Raw genomic sequence first — 18,045 nt, forward strand, 5'->3', positions numbered from 1 at the left:
ATTGGCTAATTGGATGACATTGATTGAGTCACCTGGGCTGATAATCACTGGGGAGGCTTATGGAGCATCTTCCTGGGGACTCTCCTTCCTTCCCAGACTCACTCCACCCTCCCGCCACACCCACCGCCCTGATAAAATGGACTTATATATGAGTATGTGCACTAAAGCATTCACAGTATGAACATGGCTTCATCATGTGCTTTCTTAGTGGTTCAGTCACAATACTGGTACTCTCCAACTGAAAGGTTGCACACGTGAAACTCTGAAACTGGTTTGTTATAAGAACAATAAGGAAATAATAACTGGCATGTACCATGCTTGTTAGAAAGTAGGTTAGTGTATCTACTCTCTAAATATTAACTCATTTCATCTTCCCAGCACATCCAAATGACTTTCCTTCCTGATCACTCATTTACAGCTGTGGAAACAGGGTCCAGAAGAGTTCAGTCCAAGGACACAGAGCCGGCAGGTGATGAGTCTACATTCCAGCCCCTCCTTGATGTGTGTCTCCCCCGCTGGATTTGTTACACTGAGCATAAGGCTGCTCCCTTATTTCTCTGCAATTTTGTCTTGTCATGTAAGTCAGCCAAGAACTTTAAGATAACTCATCTGTCTCGGCCTCTCTTCAATCTTCTAGTCTCTCTTCTCATTGAAACTTGGCTGGCTTCCCATTCAGGTAATTTGCTAAATCATTAATACGATGATGCATCCGGCAAGCAGGCAGAAGGATGGGATCCATGGTAAATCATCAGGGATTTATGTCCAACTTCATCACTCTTGATCCAGCAGTATTGGCTCTCACATCATAACAGTCCCTGTTTATTCCTCTAATCTATGAGAGCAGAGAGGAAATCATTAGTCACCTTAGCAACAGCCAGACACGCTACATAAATCTGAATTGAGTGTTCTGGCAAGCTTATCAGAAAGGGATTCAGGTTTATGGTGCACATTTCCCTCTTGGTGGGTTTATATCAACACTAAATTGTCATTATTTCTTAAATAAATATAAATATACTAGAATCTTGCTTTGGGGACCCTGCAAACTTGCCAAATAGAAATGTCACTTTCCTTCTAAAAATTTTTAATCTGTTTCTTTATACATGTGTGTGTGTACACAGAGTCCAGAAGGAAACCTTGGATGCCACTCCTGAGACACTATTTGTATTTATTTACTTTTGAGACAGAGTCTTTCACTGGTTGATTAGGTTGACCAATTAGGCTAGGTTGATTGGCCTAGGAGCCATAAGGATCTACCTGTCTCCAGCATACTCAGCATTTTTTTTCATGGATTCTGAGGATTGAACTCAGGTCCTTCATGATTGCAAGGCCCACTGAGCTCTCACCTCAGGCCCTGTCTATTTCTTTCTTGACAATCTTTCCATTTGTCTTCCAGTCCACAGGGATCCTTAGGAGGCATGGCGATGCTTCTCCAGGGCCAGCTCTCCCTGTGCCCCTCAGGGTTATGTCTTCAGATCAGGAGACCTGCATTTACCTGGGGTGAGAAGCCGCTCAGCAGAACCCATCTGCCTAGACCTTGAGTTCTCACTCACCAAACTGGTCCTGATGCTGGCTTATTCTTTGAATGAGAGTCAAATTACATCAGGGATGCTGCTTCATCTTCAGACCATCCATGCCGGCTGGCAACGGCTGGGTGCTCGTTGCATTTTGAGTCTCTCCATGTTTTTACAGGTCATTAAGACATGTGACCATCAGTAAAGCACTACTTGGCTGCACCCACTCACAGGGCAGAGCCTACAACATGCACCTTCTCATCTCCTTTCATTTCTGATTTGGTTTTTTAAAATACTTTATTTCGACAGTTGGTGATGGCACACACCTTTAATCCCAGCACTAGGGAGGCAGAGGCAAGTGGATTTCTTTAAGTCTAGGCCAGCCTGGTCTACAGAGTGAGTTCCAGAACAGCCAGGGCTATACAGAGAAACCCTGTCTCAAAAAACAAACAAAAAAAGAAAGGAAGAAAGAAAGAAAGAAAGAAAGAAAGAAGGAAGGAAGGAAGGAAGGAAGGAAGGAAGGAAGGAAGGAAGGAAGGACGGAAGGAAGGCAAGCTCTATTTCTCTTACTTTATTTGTAGTTACTGATAACGCTATTAAAATGCACTTCTCAGAACCAGAGAGATGGCCCAGCAATTGAGAGCACTTGCTGCACTTCCAGAAGACAGAGATCTAATCCTCAGTACCCCATGGCAGCTCATAGCCATTTGTGACTCCAGAGGTCCAAGTGGAGCACTCCCCATCATTAGGCCTCCTCCTCTTTAACCATCATGGTGCAGTGAAGAGACAGGCCCGTTTCACAGTCCTCATTTGCCTGACAAGCTTGACTCACATTGAATCTGCCCACAGAGGGCAGGAGAGGGGTAGGAAATAACATCTGTGAGTGCTAACATGCTCCGGGGCCATTCCATCTTTTTATCCTCAAGATGAATGTTCTGTTTTGAAATAAATACTCACAGGAAGTTACAAAAACAGTAAGAGTCCCGTGTAGCCTCTAGCCAGCTTCCTCCATCTGGGGGACTGGGGGAGGGAAGCAGAAACCCATGAAACCCATGTGGAAGGGAAAGGCGGGGTTGATGTTTTACTTCTCTCTGTCCAAAGATGACCACTGTGTTATCATTCTACTTCTTTACTGGCGCACGATGTATTACACTAAAATAATTAATTGAGGGCATTAGATTAAGGTGGCCCTGGTACTCATGATCCTACCTAAGCAAACCAGTTTCAACCCAGTATAAACAGTCTTGACCATTGGGAGACCCATTGACTTTCAGTGCACCAAAACAATTATGGCTGCTCCCCCTTAACCATCCAGTGATTCCTTTGCCTTTCACCTGAGCTTCAAAAAAAAAAGTTCTTCCTTTTCCCTATTTGTTGGAACCCCTAACCAGCAACAAGGTCTGGGGCAATTGATTCACAAATTTCTGTCCCAGCTTACAGATTGTTCTTACAGCAACTCACAGTTCTGTGTCCTGACAGGCTTAGCTGGATGGATCCTCTGACCCTTCATAAGCTGGGTTTATAACAGCCTAAGTGGCTTCAGGCACCTATCCCGGGCTTTGACAGGAATGGATAAAAAATGGGCTTATTTGGGATAGTGAGGTGCTTCACCTTTCTGTGGATTCAGGGGTCTATGGGGCACCTGTAACTGAGTGCATGATAGACAGTCTTAGGCACACAATGATGTTGCGCAGGCTCAGTTATGTTAAAAAAGTAAATCAAGTTGCAAAGCCATGTGTCTCTTGTCCTGTGGTCTATATTGAAATATATGTTATGTATGTACTGGTGTGTAATGCCTAGGAAGTTACTAAATATGAAGAAGGAAGAAGTCTGGAGAAAACATTAATGGGAATGAAGTGTTTTCCTGTGAGGAGAGCTGGGTGCTTGGCAACTGGAACAGAGTGCTGTTTGTCATTGTTCTTTTGAATCACTTCAGCTCTGAGTCTTTTGTGCAGTTTGGTAGCTCAAGTTTTGCACCAGAGAATAGAGCATGATTGGGTTCCTCTAATGGGCTCTAGAGGTCAGGTAATGGAGAATCAAGGCAGACAGGGGGTGAGAAGAAAATTAAAGGACTGCTGTTGAGATGTCTTCCTGTTGGATGATGAATCATGTTCACCATGCATCTGACATTTCTTCTTGGCAGTTTGCAGCAAACAGGAAGGAGGAAGATCGGATGTCTCTTTAACAGCTTAGATGAGAAAGACCAGAGTCCTTTGAGTTCAGCAAGAGACAAGGCAAATACACCCTACCCTCCTCCTGCGCCTTTCACTTCTCTAAGCAAATGCAAAAACAAAGAGATATATATAGTGTGAGCGGTGGGCACGCCATGTGAAAACTCACCATGTGAAAAGTGCCTCCATTTTGGATAAACAACAATTGTAGAAAACTACAGAAATTTGGTTCCTGGAAGTCAAGTAACCCAGGCCTCTAGATCAGTTATTCTCAATCTGTGAGTCAAGACCCCTTTGGAGGTCACATATCAGATATCCTGCATTTCAGATATTTACATTTATAGCAGTAGCAAAATTACAGTTAAGAAATAGCAATGAAATAATTTTATGATTGGGGGTCACCACAATATGAGGAATTATATTAAAGGGTCACAGTATTAGGAAGGTTGAGAACCATTGCTCTAGCTAGGTTCTTGACTTCCTACCTCAATAATGGCTACATGACGTTCTTCAACTGGCCACTCACAGGTCACCTGCAGCAATGACCGATCTTAATCAATGAAGGAAACTTTTCCATCTCCATCCATGCCACTTCCTGTGAATACCATGGGGAAGGTCCCCACTTGACCATGCTGCCATCTGCCTATGGTGTTCATATATCTTCTAATAAATTTCTTCCTCAAATACCAGTCTACCTCAGTGTCCTCCCTTGAACCCAAACACTTCATTTAGCTGAAGACCTAAGTAGACACAGACAATCGGCTTTAATACCTGAATAGGAAATGATTAGACACATCTATGTTTAGACTTAGAGGACAGAGAGAGATCATATATTTTTTAAAAGTTAAAACAATACAGATCTAAATTTTTAAAAAGGACATTGCTAACTGTGAGAAAGAAAATTTAAACGTAGACCATGATGGTAAGTGTCCATCATTAAATGAATTTTTCTTTTTTACAAAACAGGACAGAGCTCAATGATAGACAGATTGCTTAGCAGGCCCAAGGGCCTGGATTCTACCCCCAACACTGAGGTAAGGGAGAGGGTCGCACATAAACACAATGACACGCAATGAAACATGATTCAGCTTTCAAAGGGGAGATCCTGTCAGCTTTAACAATATTGATGAATATGAGAGACACTATGTTAAGTAAAGCAAGCTGAACAGAAACAGAAAAGCAAATGCTTCGTTATCTCATATGCTCAATCTAGAAAAGTTGAGTCCCTAAGGAAAAAAGACTGGAATAGTAGTTACCAGAGGCTGAGGGAAGGCATGAAGAGGAGGGGAGAAAACAGATTTTAGTCAAAGAATATAAATGTTTTATGTATTCTCATCACAAAGAAGTATGTGAGCTAATGCACATGCTAACTAGCTTGATTTAGCTAGTCCACCACACAGACATGTCTAAAGCATTAGATTTCATACAGTAACTATGTAGGATTTCTGTCAAATTAAAAACTAAAGAAAAAGAAAACAATTGACCTGGCCAACTCATCAAGGAGTGAGTTCTCTAGAACCTGCCCGACATGCACAAAGCCCTGGGTTCAATGCCTAGCACAGTATAAACTAGCTGAGGTGCCACATTCCTATAATCTCGGTACTGAGGAGAGAGGGAGAAGAGATGGGAATACCAAGGATCATCCGTAGCTACAGAGTGAGTCAAGGTTAGCCTGGGCATCAATTAACAAAAAACAATTAATACCTGCAAGATAATTGGGTTATGGAAGCCTCTACTTTCTCTCATTTCTAAGATATGAAAAAACCACATCTGTGATCACAAAATCATCGTGTAAGCAGTCAGATATGAAACATTTGCTAACTAGAGTGGAAACGGAAACGTTGTTCTTACATCAGACAAACTCTGTCCCTGTTAGCACCAAAAGTGGACATCAATGATTCATAGATCCTGGGGCCATGTTATTTTGATGCTGGGGTTCCCCACTGAAGAGCATGTGCCTCCATTGGAGAATGATTCTGAAAAAATTAACATTCAACGTCTAAGCTCTGTGGAAGTGAGGTTGCTGGTGTGTTACTTACACTGAGAGATAATAAACTGAAGTCGTTACTTTTCCGTTGCTGTGAGCAAATGCCTGACAAGAAGTAGTTAATATGAGTTAAGGCTGGTTGTGGCTTACCATTTGAGTCCATCATGGTAGGGAAGGCTTGGCTGTAGGAGGGCGGGGGATGAAGCTGCTTGCTCACATCTCAGAAAGCAAAGAGAATATGAGGACTCAACTGGCTTTTTTCTTCTACACTTTTTATTCAGTAAAGGGATGGTGTCACTCACCTTCAGAGTACTATTCAGTTCATTGTCTCTGGGGAAACCCTCACAGGCCTGCCCCAAGGTGTGCTTCATAAACACCATAGGTTTTTTTAATCCAATCAGATTGACACTTGGACCTAATCTCTGCATAAAGATGCCCTATGAAACCACTCAGAACTAGAACTATAGGAGACAAGAACGAAGACTGAACGGCCATCACTGAGAAACACTCATGTGGTCCCAGGACATGCAGCGGCCCAAAGCAAGTGTAGCAAGAAGACAAATTCTAGGAAGAAATGTCACAACAACTGAAGTTGAAATGGGATGGGGTCCCCTGTGCCAGAGAGTACCATCAGCAATCAAGATGCCCAAGACAGCCAGACCACCGCTTAGAAATAAGTACCAGCCTCCGGAGGAGGTAGACCAGAACTCCACAAAAGTACTGATCCTCTCTCCAGTCGGTGGAGCCTGGGAGAGTCTTTCCAATATCGGGTATACAAACTGATCTAAGCGTAGACCCTCTACTCTTTTTGTTGTGTAACAGTTTCTTCCAAATTGAAACACACCCCCCCCCAGAAAGAGGGGCGCTCAATATACACCACCACCCCCAGAAAGAAGGGTGCTCAATATACATACTCCCGGAAAGAGAGGTGCTCAAGAAACTTAAAAAGCAAACCAAACAGAAGGGGAAAGGGGAAACTTAGAAGACTCACAAAGCCCCTCCCCAGGGTTACACAAATAAAAACAACTGCTGAGGTGAGGAGACCAGTGACAAGTTTGACTGCCTGTGAATTTTTCAGGGACCTTCAGGGATTCAGGTTTTGTGGCTCATTACCCAGGCTTAGCTGAGCTTCTCAGTGATGGGGTTCCCTTGAATCATCTCTCTACCTGTGTAAGCAGCCTTCCCACCCACCATACTCTTGTAGGTAAATCCCAAAAACTCATGAGTTCATGAAGTTGGATTTTGGTGGATAGCTCCTTGATCTGTCTTGAGTTGCAGCTGGGGTATATAGGCATTTATTCAGACCTTCCCTGGAAGCATTTCACACAACACTTTTCTATGGTTAAGTAATGCACAGCTCCCAAGAGTGCTGTTGTAAGTGCTTCTAACTGACTCAGAGAGCCCCTGGGTGTAATTTAACTGCAATTATTATGGTAGCATCAAGTTATTTGTAATTAAACAACTAATATTCAAATGTATTTGTATTCATTACTACATAACAAATTACTACCAATTCCAAAGCTTAATGTCCATTTATGATCTCATAGTTCTGCAGGTCAGAAGTCTGGGAATGATGTGGTCGGCTTCTTTGCTGATGGAGTATTAGCAAGAGGCAAGGGCCAGGAAGATGACTGAATGGATAAAGGTGCTTGCCACTAAGCCTGCTGACCTGAGTTCGATCCCTAGGCCTCACAAGGTAGGAGGAAAAAGATTCCCACAAGTTGTCCTCTGATCTCCACACATACTAAGGCAAGCATACCTCACCCCCACATGAATAGATAAAGAAATGTAATTTTAAATTTAAAAACAACATTAAACTATAGTTTGCATACCATAAGACTGACCATTTTAAAGTACACAATTCAATGGTTTTTTATTTAATTAATTTATTAATTTATTTATTTTGGCTTTTTTCGAGACAGGGTTTCTCTGTGTAACTTTGCGCCTTTCCTGGATCTCGCTCTGTAGACCAGGCTGGCCTCGAACTCACAAAGATCTGCCTGCTTCTGCCTCCCGAGTGCTGGGATTAAAGGCGTGCGCCACCACCGCCCGACTTCAATGGTTTTTTAATACACAGTATTCACAAAGTTGGACAAGTATAACTATTTTCATCTAATACATGAAAAAGAAACTAGAAACTGGGCTGGAGAGATGGCTCAGAGGTTAAGAGCACCGACTGCTCTTCCAGAGGTCCTGAGTTCAATTCCCAGCACCCACATTTGTGGCTCACAACCATCTGTAATGAGATCTGGCACCCTCTTCTGTATACATAATAAATAAATAAATCTTAAAAAAAAGAGAGAGAGAGAGATTTCCTCTAAAAAAAAAAAAAAACTAGAAACCTTCTTACTTCCATACTTCCTTCACCATAGGCAACTGCAGTCTCTATCTATTGAGCTTTCTGGACCATTTATGCAAATTGAATCATATAATACATGGCCCTTTGCACCTGGTTTCTTTCACTTAGCATAATATTTCCAAGGTTCCTCTAAACTGTATCATGAACCCAGCACTTTGCTCTTTTTTATAGGTCAACAATACTCCATTGTATGGGCATACCACATTTTGTTTATCCATTCACCTGCTGATATAGATGAGAACTATTTCCATCTTCCTTTTTATTTTATTTTTCAGATTAAAATGTAATTGCAAGTCCATATTCCCTTGAGCAACTTACATCTGTTCACATCTGTGGGGCTTAGGCAGAAAACTCATTCTCCTTTCTATAGAAACAAATACTCGAGGGAATGTGGATTTGCAAAATTCCCATCACTTCAAATGTAAGAATTAGAGTTTCCAGCTTCTCCAAGTGAAGTGAAAATGCTTTTCCCATGATGCTGCTTTGTGTGAGTAGAGGGAGCACTAAAAAGTTCACATGAGAGGCAGGGCCTCTCAGAGGTCACCAGGTCACCAGGGTCCTCCATTCATAAATGAGCAATATTATTATCTCAGGGCTCGGTTCATTTTCACAAAAGCGAATTTCTTGTAAAAAGCAATCTGGCAAGGTGTGGTGGCTCATGTCTGCAATCCCAGCACTCTAGAGCCAGAGGCAGGAGGATTGTTAAGAGTTCAAGACAAGCCGGGCAGTGGTGGCGCACGCCTTTAATCCCAGCACTCGGGAGGCAGAGCCAGGCGGATCTCTGTGAGTTCGAGGCCAGCCTGGGCTACCAAGTGAGTTCCAGGAGAGGCGCAAAGCTACACAGAGAAACCCTGTCTCGAAAAACCAAAAAAAAAAAAAAAAAAGAGTTCAAGACAGCCTGGGCTATAGAATGAGACCCTGTCTCATATAAATAAATAGATAGATGATTGACAGATGATAGGTAGATGATAGATAGAATAGATAGATAGATAGATAGATAGATAGATAGATAGATAGATAGATAGATAGATAGATAGATAGAAAGATAGACAGGTAAGCAAGTTAGCAAGTTTGGCCATTGCTGTAGTGCTGTAGTTTGGACAAGTGTCCCCAAAGGGCCATGTGTAAAGGGTTTGGTCCCTATCGTAGTAAGAACTGTACAGGTGGGACCTAATAGCAGTCCTTAGGCCATTAAGGGCATATTTTAAGGGCACTGTGGGACTCTGGCCTCGTCTTCTTTGCAACCTGGCTTGTGGTATGAGTGAGTTTCTCCCAGCATGCCCTGCCACTGTGGTGTGGGGTCTCATTCTAGGTCAAAGTGAGAAGCTCATCTGATCTTAAAGGGTGCAAGCCATCATCTGCCTGGATTTTGATGTTAGACTTCCTGACCTCTAGACCAATGAGAAATAAATATATTTCTCATAAACCATCTAATCTCTGATACTCTGCTATGGCAGCTCGAGACAGAAGATACCATCCTCATTAAGCTTTGGGCATGTGGCCTCATTTGAGAGCAGAAGTAACTGGAAAGAAATCCCCATGTGTCCAGCATTGTGCACCCCTGGCCTGCACCTCCTCCTCCTCCTTGGCAATACCCCTCACCTTCCTCCCTCTCTGTGATACTTGGTTGTTAGCTTGACAGTTCATCAGAAGGCAACTCACTTCACTTCATGTCTGTGAGACAGGGGGATGACAAGTTCGCCAGATGCATCATCCCACACCGTTCTGTCTTGGGAAAGGAGCATAGATCCTACTAAGAGCTAAACCCAGAAAACCATCTGTATTAGTTACTTTTCAATTAGTTTTGCTTTAACAAAACACCACCGTCATGGCCACTTACAGAAGGAAGGGTTTATGTGGGTTCCCAGCTCCAGAGGCATGAGAGCCCATCACAGAGCAGAGAGCTGAGAACTCACCTCTTGAACCACAGTCATAAAGCAGAGAGAGCCATTGGAAATGGTAGAGGCATTTTAATCTCTCAGCCCGCCCCGAGTGACACATTTCCTCTGGCAAGGCTGTGCCTCCTTAACCTTCCCAAACAGTGCCAGCAACTATGAGGCAAGTGTTCAAATGACTGAGAACATGGGAGACCCTCTCATTCAAACCACCACGCTGTCTTCATTCTTTTTTCTGTCCTTTTGTTCGCCAACGGAGATTACACCTTTTTAAGTTTGTTTGGAGTATGATGTCGTCTATTATTGATTGTTTTCAAAACACTTGGACATTTCAGTTGCCTTTCTCTCTCTCTGTCTCTCTCTTTTTTTAACTTAAAGCCAGAAAGTTTGCAGTCAATTTTAAATGACATTCCACATCACACATTCCTTTGCTCAAGCGAGAAGCCAGCTGGCAGGACCTTAACCTTGAGAGAGCGCATCCATCAAACCTGACCTTGCAGACAATACACTTATAATGTAGCAACAAATTATTAATAACATCCTCATCATGAAGCCGAAGAGGATGTGAACAGGAGCAAAGTCAAGGAGCAAATACCGTGGAGTCTATCTGCACCGAAGTGGGGTTTGTTAGAAATTTTTAAACTTACCCTAAAATTAGAGCCATTGAGGTGGTTGGGTGGGTAAAGAAAGGCACTTGCTGCCGAGTTACAACCTGAGTTCCATCCCCAGGACCCACATGGTGGAAGGAGTGCCTGCTCACTGCTCATTTGTTAGCATCTGCTTGGAGCAGTGGTCCTCAACCTGTGGGTTGCGACCCCTTTGGGGCAAACAACCCTTTCACAGGGTCTCCTGAGACCATCGGAAATTTCAGCTATTTACACTATGATTCATAAGAGTAGCAAAATTACAGTTATGAAGTGGCAACAAAAATAATGTTATGGTCGGGGGTCACCACAAGAAGAGGAACTGTATTAAAGGGCCGCGACGTTAGGAAGCTTGAGAACCACGGCCTTAGAGAAAAGAGGCAAAGAATTAGCTATCCTGGTTGAAGTCAGCTTCTCTCCCCATATCTGTTCTCAGGTTTAATGCAATGAGCCCCACCCACCCCGCCCCTGCTAGAAGAGAACTGATAGAAGCCTTTTTGTCCCTAGCCTGGGATCTTCAGCCTCGGAAGTGATCAGTTCCTCACTGCTGGCACTTAGGTCTGTCTCCAGCTGAGCCTTTCCTTCTGACGTTAGGTGCTTACTTAAGATTGCCTGCTCGGTATTCCTGCCTCGATGGACCCGATGGACATTTAAACTTAACATGTTCAAAACTGAACTTTTCATCTCTTCCCTCTGGAGCCTGCTTCTCCTGCCATTTTCAAAACTCCATTCTTCCAGTTACTGAAGACAAAGTTCTTGAGGGTATCTATCTCTATCCCTGGGTTTTCACTGAATTGTGCTACAATAAAATCCCCCAAGGTCCCAGAGGCTTACATCAAGGATGCAAGGCTAAAATCTCCAAAGCTCTACCCTGAGTGACTGTGCTGGGTAGTTTTAAGTCAACTTGACAAAAGCTAAAGTCATCTGAAGGGAGGGAACCTCAATTGAGAAAATGCCTCCATAAGATTAGGTTGTAGGCAAGCCTGTTAGGCATTTTCTTAACTAGTGATTGATGGGGGAGGGCCCAGTTTACAGTGGGTGGGGCCATCCCTGGGCTGACGGTCCTGAGTTCTATAAGAAAGCAGGCTGAGTAAGCAAACCATAGCAAGCCAGTGATTAGCACCCTTCCATGGCCTCTGCATCAGCTCCTGCCTCCAGGTTCCTGCCCTGTTTGAGTTCCTGTCCTGACTTCCTTCAATGATGAGCTGTGATGTGGAAGTGTGAGCCAAATAAACCCGTTCCTCCCCGAGTTTCTCTCTGGTCATGGTGTTCTGTCGCAGCAATAGAAACCCTAAGACAGTGACCGACTCTCTCCAGCCAGAACCCACTTCCTCAGGGTTCCACAGACTTACAGACAGCACCACCAACTGAGGAGCCAGCTTTCAAAACATGAGTCTTGGGGGCATTTCAGTTCAAGCCCTAAGCCTGCCTCCAGGAGTTCACCTTCTTGCTCTTCTGTGGGTCATGGATGCACCCAGCCTCAAGTCCTTTGCAATGACTCCTTTATCACTGCTCTCAGGTGTAGCTGGAGCTTTCCTGCCTGGCCCACAGTCAGGACTAATCTCTCTCACCCGCCAGTCCCACAGCCACTCAGACTCAACCAAGTAAAGAGACTTTTATTGCTTACAAACTGTATGGCCATACCAGGCTTCTTGCTAGCTGTTCTTATAGCTTAAATTAATCCATTTCCATAAATCTATACCTTGTCACGTGGCTTGTGGCTTACCGGCATCTTCACATGCTGCTCGTCATGGTGGCAGCTGGCAGTGACTCCTGCCTTCCTGTTCTTTCTTTTCTCCTCTCTGTTAGTCCCGCCTATACTTCCTGCCTAGCCACTGGCCAATCAGTGTTTTATTTATTGACCAATCAGAGCAACACATTTGCCATACAGAACATCCCACAGCACTCAGGTTTGTGATTGGCTTATACCTGTCCTTTGAAGTTTCAATATCCCTTCTCAAGCCCACCTTCACTACCTCTTTTAACATTTCAGTGTCTCAGACTGTCTTCACAGAGATGACCCATTGTAAAATAAGAGCACACTAACAACACCCTCTTTATATTTATTGCATTTCAAATTACTATGCAATTTACCTATGACTTTTACTGACACAGTCCATCATGATGTTGATCTTGCAACGGCAGGCAGCTTTGCATGGCCTTGGCGCATCCCAAAACAAAGGCTTATATATCCTAAATACATCCAGCTAGACCCCACTTAGAACAGTGTTGAGCGCGTGGTGGGTGACTCAACATTTATCAAATGGACACGGTGAACAAATGGTTAGCCTTGCTTGGTTCCTAACTTGGCTTCATCAATTTCTCTTGTTAATACCATAGGCCAGGCAGTGGTGGTGCACACCTTTAACCCCAGGCAGATCTCTGTGAGTTCGAGCCCAGCCTGACCTACAAAGCAAGATCCAGGACAGGCACCAAAGCTACACAGTGAAACCCTGTCTTGGAAAAACTAAACTAAAATAAAATAAAATAAAATAAAACTTCTCAGTCACTTAGGGGATCTTACAATTATGTGTCTGTGGTTGACTCAAAATTTCTTCATTATTTATTAAGCTTTATTATTCACTTTAATAATAAATAATGGTGTTTTGGGTCAATTGGAATTGAGACTCATTTTGTTTGAGCAAATGTTTCCTATTTCTTAAAAGCCTGATGACAGTATTATTAACACTTTTAAACCTTGTGTGGGATCGTATGTTGTCGTTCAGATTTGAGAGGAGGGTGGCAGAGATGGAGGCAAGGATCTTACATCAATGCTTATCTCAGAAACTTAAAAAAAAAAAGCTCCAAAATTATTCTAGAAAGAACGCAATCTTGATTCCAACTATCTTTGACACAATAATAGAAATGAAAAAGATAAGCTTAGGAATAAGAAAAAAAGACAAAGAACATATTTGCAGATAACACTAAGTCGGGTTTTACTTTGAATGAGACCCTATGGTTGAGCTGAGATGTCTTTGAAGTTCTGCACTTTCTTTGGAAGAAAACCAATTTCTTTAGTTATCAGCTGCCTTTTAATCTTTTCAAAACCAATCGAAACAAACTCGCCTTGCTATTTCACTTGCCACAAGTGATAAAGTCTCCACGAAAGTCAAAACCAGGGTCTTAATAAGCATTAAACCAAAAAGTTACAGGCAGGATTCACCCAAGGAAAATAAACTTCTAATAATAGCCACATTGGTTCTGCATAGAGTAGATAAAACATGTTTAAAAGAATTATAGAAGTTGACTGATAAGAATTGAATCTCTCTCTTCTTTCATAATCATAAATAAAATGAAATTATTTCAATTGGGATGAGGGGTATTAGGCATAATTAATTGTCATCAAAATTGCCAGGGATTCTACTCCACAAAGTCTATAGTGAGGATTCATCATCCTCCCAGAGTTCATGTTCCCCTTTGGGGCTTATTTGCAGGTGTTAGTGACTCTCCCATCCATGTGGGGCCACATGACAAGTTCACATCAATCACATGTTAATCAGAAGAGACTCCTCCTAGCACCCAGCCCAGTGTCTGCCACATCCAGACAATGTGGCAGATGAGCAAAATGCTCAGTCCCCTTCTGTTTGCTGGAAGCAAAGTCCACAACAGGGAAGAAACCCACAGAGGGAAGGGGCGTGGTTTGGAGACTCACTAGAGAGGAAAACCCAGGGGTCTGAGAACTGCAGATTGTTAACTTCTTAAAATACAGACTCGGGGCCAGCAAGATGACTCAGCTGGTAAGGGATCTTACAGACCATCCTGAGCGTGTGTACCTACAACCCTGAGGACCTGAGTCTGATCCCCAGAACCCACCTAGTCGAAGAAGAGAACCCACTGCTGAAAACTGCCCCCAGCCTACACACACACACACACACACACACACACACACACACACACACACACCATGGCATGTGTGTGTACCCATACGTCTGCACACAATAAATAAATGAAAAAGCATTTTTCAAAAAATAAACATTTGGCTTCTACTTTCAAGTCATATATACATAAAAAAATTTCATGTATCTATTTAAAAATCTATGAGCCACATGGGAAAAAAAAGCTATTTACCTTTCTGTTACTGGCTTTATTCACGTAATATGAAACAGAAGCCCCCAGAGGACCAACAGGAGAGAGAGGGATGAGAACAGAAGAGAGGGGCACAGGGGGAATACATTTCATACAATACATGCCTGTATGAAATGTCCTTATGTAACACAGTGCCATGTTCAAGAATATGAACAACTACAAATTTGGGAGATAAGGATCATAAACAGGTTCATTTGTGGCATCACTTACAAGCAAAATGGAAATAAAAGTTAATAGCAAGAGAATTGTTCAGTAAATTGTAGTTTATGCCCTTAGACAGTCACTGTGTGTTAGACTAGCTCTGCAGAGGTCAGGAAAACATGTCTTAAAGCTGGAGAGGTTGTTGTTGGAGAGGTGGTGGGGATAGACAGGTAGACAGATAGGGAGGAGGAGGAGGGATGCCTGCCTGCATGCATAGGATGGACTATTAATAGATGAACTTCAGAAAAAGAATCACACACTCTGCAACATGGGCACATGCATGCACATATACACATGCATGTACACACACATACACACACACACACACATACACACACACACACACACACACACACACACACACACACACACACACACACACTCATAGAGCAAGGGATTAAGTGCTCACAGAACTGGGAAAATGCTGTACCAGAGAAGCTTCAGCTCTGTGGTGTTCTGGATGAGAAACGTCCACATAGGCTGGTGTGTTGCACTTGGTCCCCAGTTGGTGGCGCTGTTTGAGAAGGGTAGGGAGGAAGTATGTCACTAGAGGTGGGCTTTGGGGTTTTATAGCCTGGCCCCAGTCTCCCTGCTTTCTCTGATTCCTGGTGTGAGGATAAGTGTGATCAGCCAGCTTTTGGCCCCTGCCAATTGCCGCCAGGCTTTCCCCACCATATGGATTCTAGTTCTCTGCAACCATAAACCAAATAAGTTCCTTCTTCCTTGAGTTGCTTTTGATCACAGTATTTTTATCACAGCAACAGAAAGGTAACTAAAATAGCCATTATGAGGCAGGCTTTCTGTCTCCTGGAGTGGGGAGACTAGTGGTTTTATTCCCACCATTTCTTTAAAGTCAGACCCTGCCGAGAATGAAGTCCCACATTCCACACCTCAGTGTCTGAGCAATGTGCGCACTGGGCTCAACTGTGTGTCCCTCTCCATCAATGACCTCTCTTCTGTCAGGAGTGCCATTCTCTTGTCTTCATTAGTGTTCTAGGTAGACAGTTGTTGCCTCAATAAAACAATGACCAAAAACAACTTGTGGGGAGGTGGAGAGTAAGGGGTTTATTTGGCTTGCACACCTGATCACATTCCATCACTGAGAGAAGTCAAAGCAGGAATGTAAGTAAGCAGGGCAGGAACCCGGTAGCAGGCACTGAAGCAGAGACCATGGAGGAGCCCTGCCTACTGGCTTGCTCAACTAGTTTTCTTATACAGCCAGGACCACATGCCCAGGGATGTACCACCTACAGTGGGGTGGGCCCTCCTACATCAATCAATAATCAGGAAAATGTCCCTGATGACATGCTCACAGAGGCAGTTCCTTAATTGAGAGTTCCTAGGTGTGTCTAGGTTTGTGTCTTGGGCACAGGCTGCACAATGTCTTTGCTACCTCCACATTGACATCCATGAAAGCACACAGTAGGTCTTCCATGAATAACTTAGCCATTTTTTTTTCTTCAAGTATCTAACATGCCTACTATGTGCTTGGTCTAATCCTGAGCACCGGAGACAGAGCAATGAGGAGGTTCTGTTTCCTACACCTTCAGTGGAATCTTGTGCCAGCCTGGAGCATCCTGCTTCCCTTTACCCCTGACACAGACTCCACCGGGACTCAAGAACATTACAACCACTTAACCACAGCACATCAAATACAGACTGAAGAAGCTTTGACCATTGCACCCCCAGAGGAGGGCAACGATCAAGACAGACTTTAAAAATATTGAAAAGTATGTGACGAAACTAGAATCTTCGCACACTGCAGCTGAGAACATCCCCTGGTAGGTGTCATTTGGAAAATAGTTGGCCCATTTCTCAAAAGCTTAAATGTGGAGTTCCCAAGTATTTGCATGCTGTCTAAGCTTCCCTGGGGAGATGTTTGCAAACATCCCCTCTCCCTAGACAGGACTCCAACTGACCACAGTAGTGGTTCCACCCAACCACCCAAGTCCATCTCAGTGAACCAGTGAGCTTATTTTTTGGGCTTTCTTATAGGAGCATGGGTGACCCCTTCCCCAAACAGCTGCACTACCAAAATGTCCTGTCCTAGTGTCTTAGGGTTTTATTGCTATGATGAGACACCATAACCAAAGCAACTCTTATAAAGAAAAGCATTTAACTGGGGCTGGCTTACAATTCAGACGTTTAGTCCATTATAGTCATGGCAGGAAACTTGGTGGCATGCAGGCAGGGATGGTGCTGGAAAGGTAGCTGGGAGTGTTACAGCTGGATCCGCAGGCAGCAGGAAGAGACAGTGAGCCACTAGGCCTGGCTTGAGCTTCTGAAACCTCAAAGCCCACCCCCAGTGACACACTTCCTCCAACATGACCACACCTCCAATAATGCCACTCCCTATGAGTCCATGGTGACCATTTTATTCAACCACCACACACCTGGCATGGATGACGACTTCCCCACAGCTGTACAGATGGGGTCCCCTCTTCAGCTAACCTTCCGCTTCTTACATACTCTAGCACCACCTGAGACCAGGCGAAGCTGGGCAGAGTTACACACTGCTGGGAATGGAGGTATGGGAACAGGGGAAAAGGAACTGCTCGGTCTCAAGTGAAGATTCAATGACACTCCCCAGTGCCTCTCTCTTTGAGGGAACATCAACATGCCCCATCATCTGAGGATCTCATGACTCACCACAGCTTCTCTTAACAAGATGGCAACAGCCCAGGCGACAGCATTCCACAATGTTATGACTCCGCCACTGTACTCCTAGGCATAAGCATCTCTCCTTGCAAAGACTTGTGCATGAACAGTTCACGGCATCAATAGAGGATCTGTAAACAAAATGTGGTACGCCTATTCAGGGAGATAGTACCCAGCTCTCAAAACAACTGTAGCACTGCGACATGAAGAAATCCAGGACCTATGTGTGCTAAGTGAAAAGAGCTGGTCACAAAGGGTCACTTTGCATAATGTATGTATAGCTCAGACCAGGCAGAGCCACAAAGACAGAAATGGGGCTAATGATCACCTAGGGCTGGATCTGGGGAGGAGGTGAAGGGATGCTGATTTTGCTAGTATTGATCATGTTGATGAGCAACCCTGTAAGTGTACTGAAAACCATCCGTGGTACACATAAATGAAGATATTTTAAGATATTGAATTATTCCTTGATAAAACAGTGCTGATACTCTTTTAGATGAAAAAAATCACTCAATGGGGGTCAAGGACCCCAC

The 18,045-nt window shown here is 43.7% G+C and overlaps 1 long non-coding RNA gene across 1 annotated transcript in view; it reads left to right on the forward strand.

Annotated features, from left to right (window-relative positions):
• The window catches only part of LOC128114609 (uncharacterized), a 43,889-nt gene extending 39,340 nt beyond the window's left edge, over nt 1–4,549 (forward strand). The window contains exon 4 of the long non-coding RNA XR_008219830.1: nt 419–4,549. This is a non-coding gene — a long non-coding RNA (uncharacterized LOC128114609). The remainder of the gene's footprint in view (nt 1–418) is intronic.
• The last annotated feature ends 13,496 nt before the right edge of the window (nt 4,550–18,045 follow it).

The sequence above is a fragment of the Peromyscus californicus genome, unplaced genomic scaffold (assembly GCF_007827085.1).
Source record: "Peromyscus californicus insignis strain IS unplaced genomic scaffold, ASM782708v3 Scaffold_19__1_contigs__length_69161282, whole genome shotgun sequence".
In the NCBI taxonomy this organism is placed as follows: Eukaryota; Metazoa; Chordata; class Mammalia; order Rodentia; family Cricetidae; genus Peromyscus; species Peromyscus californicus.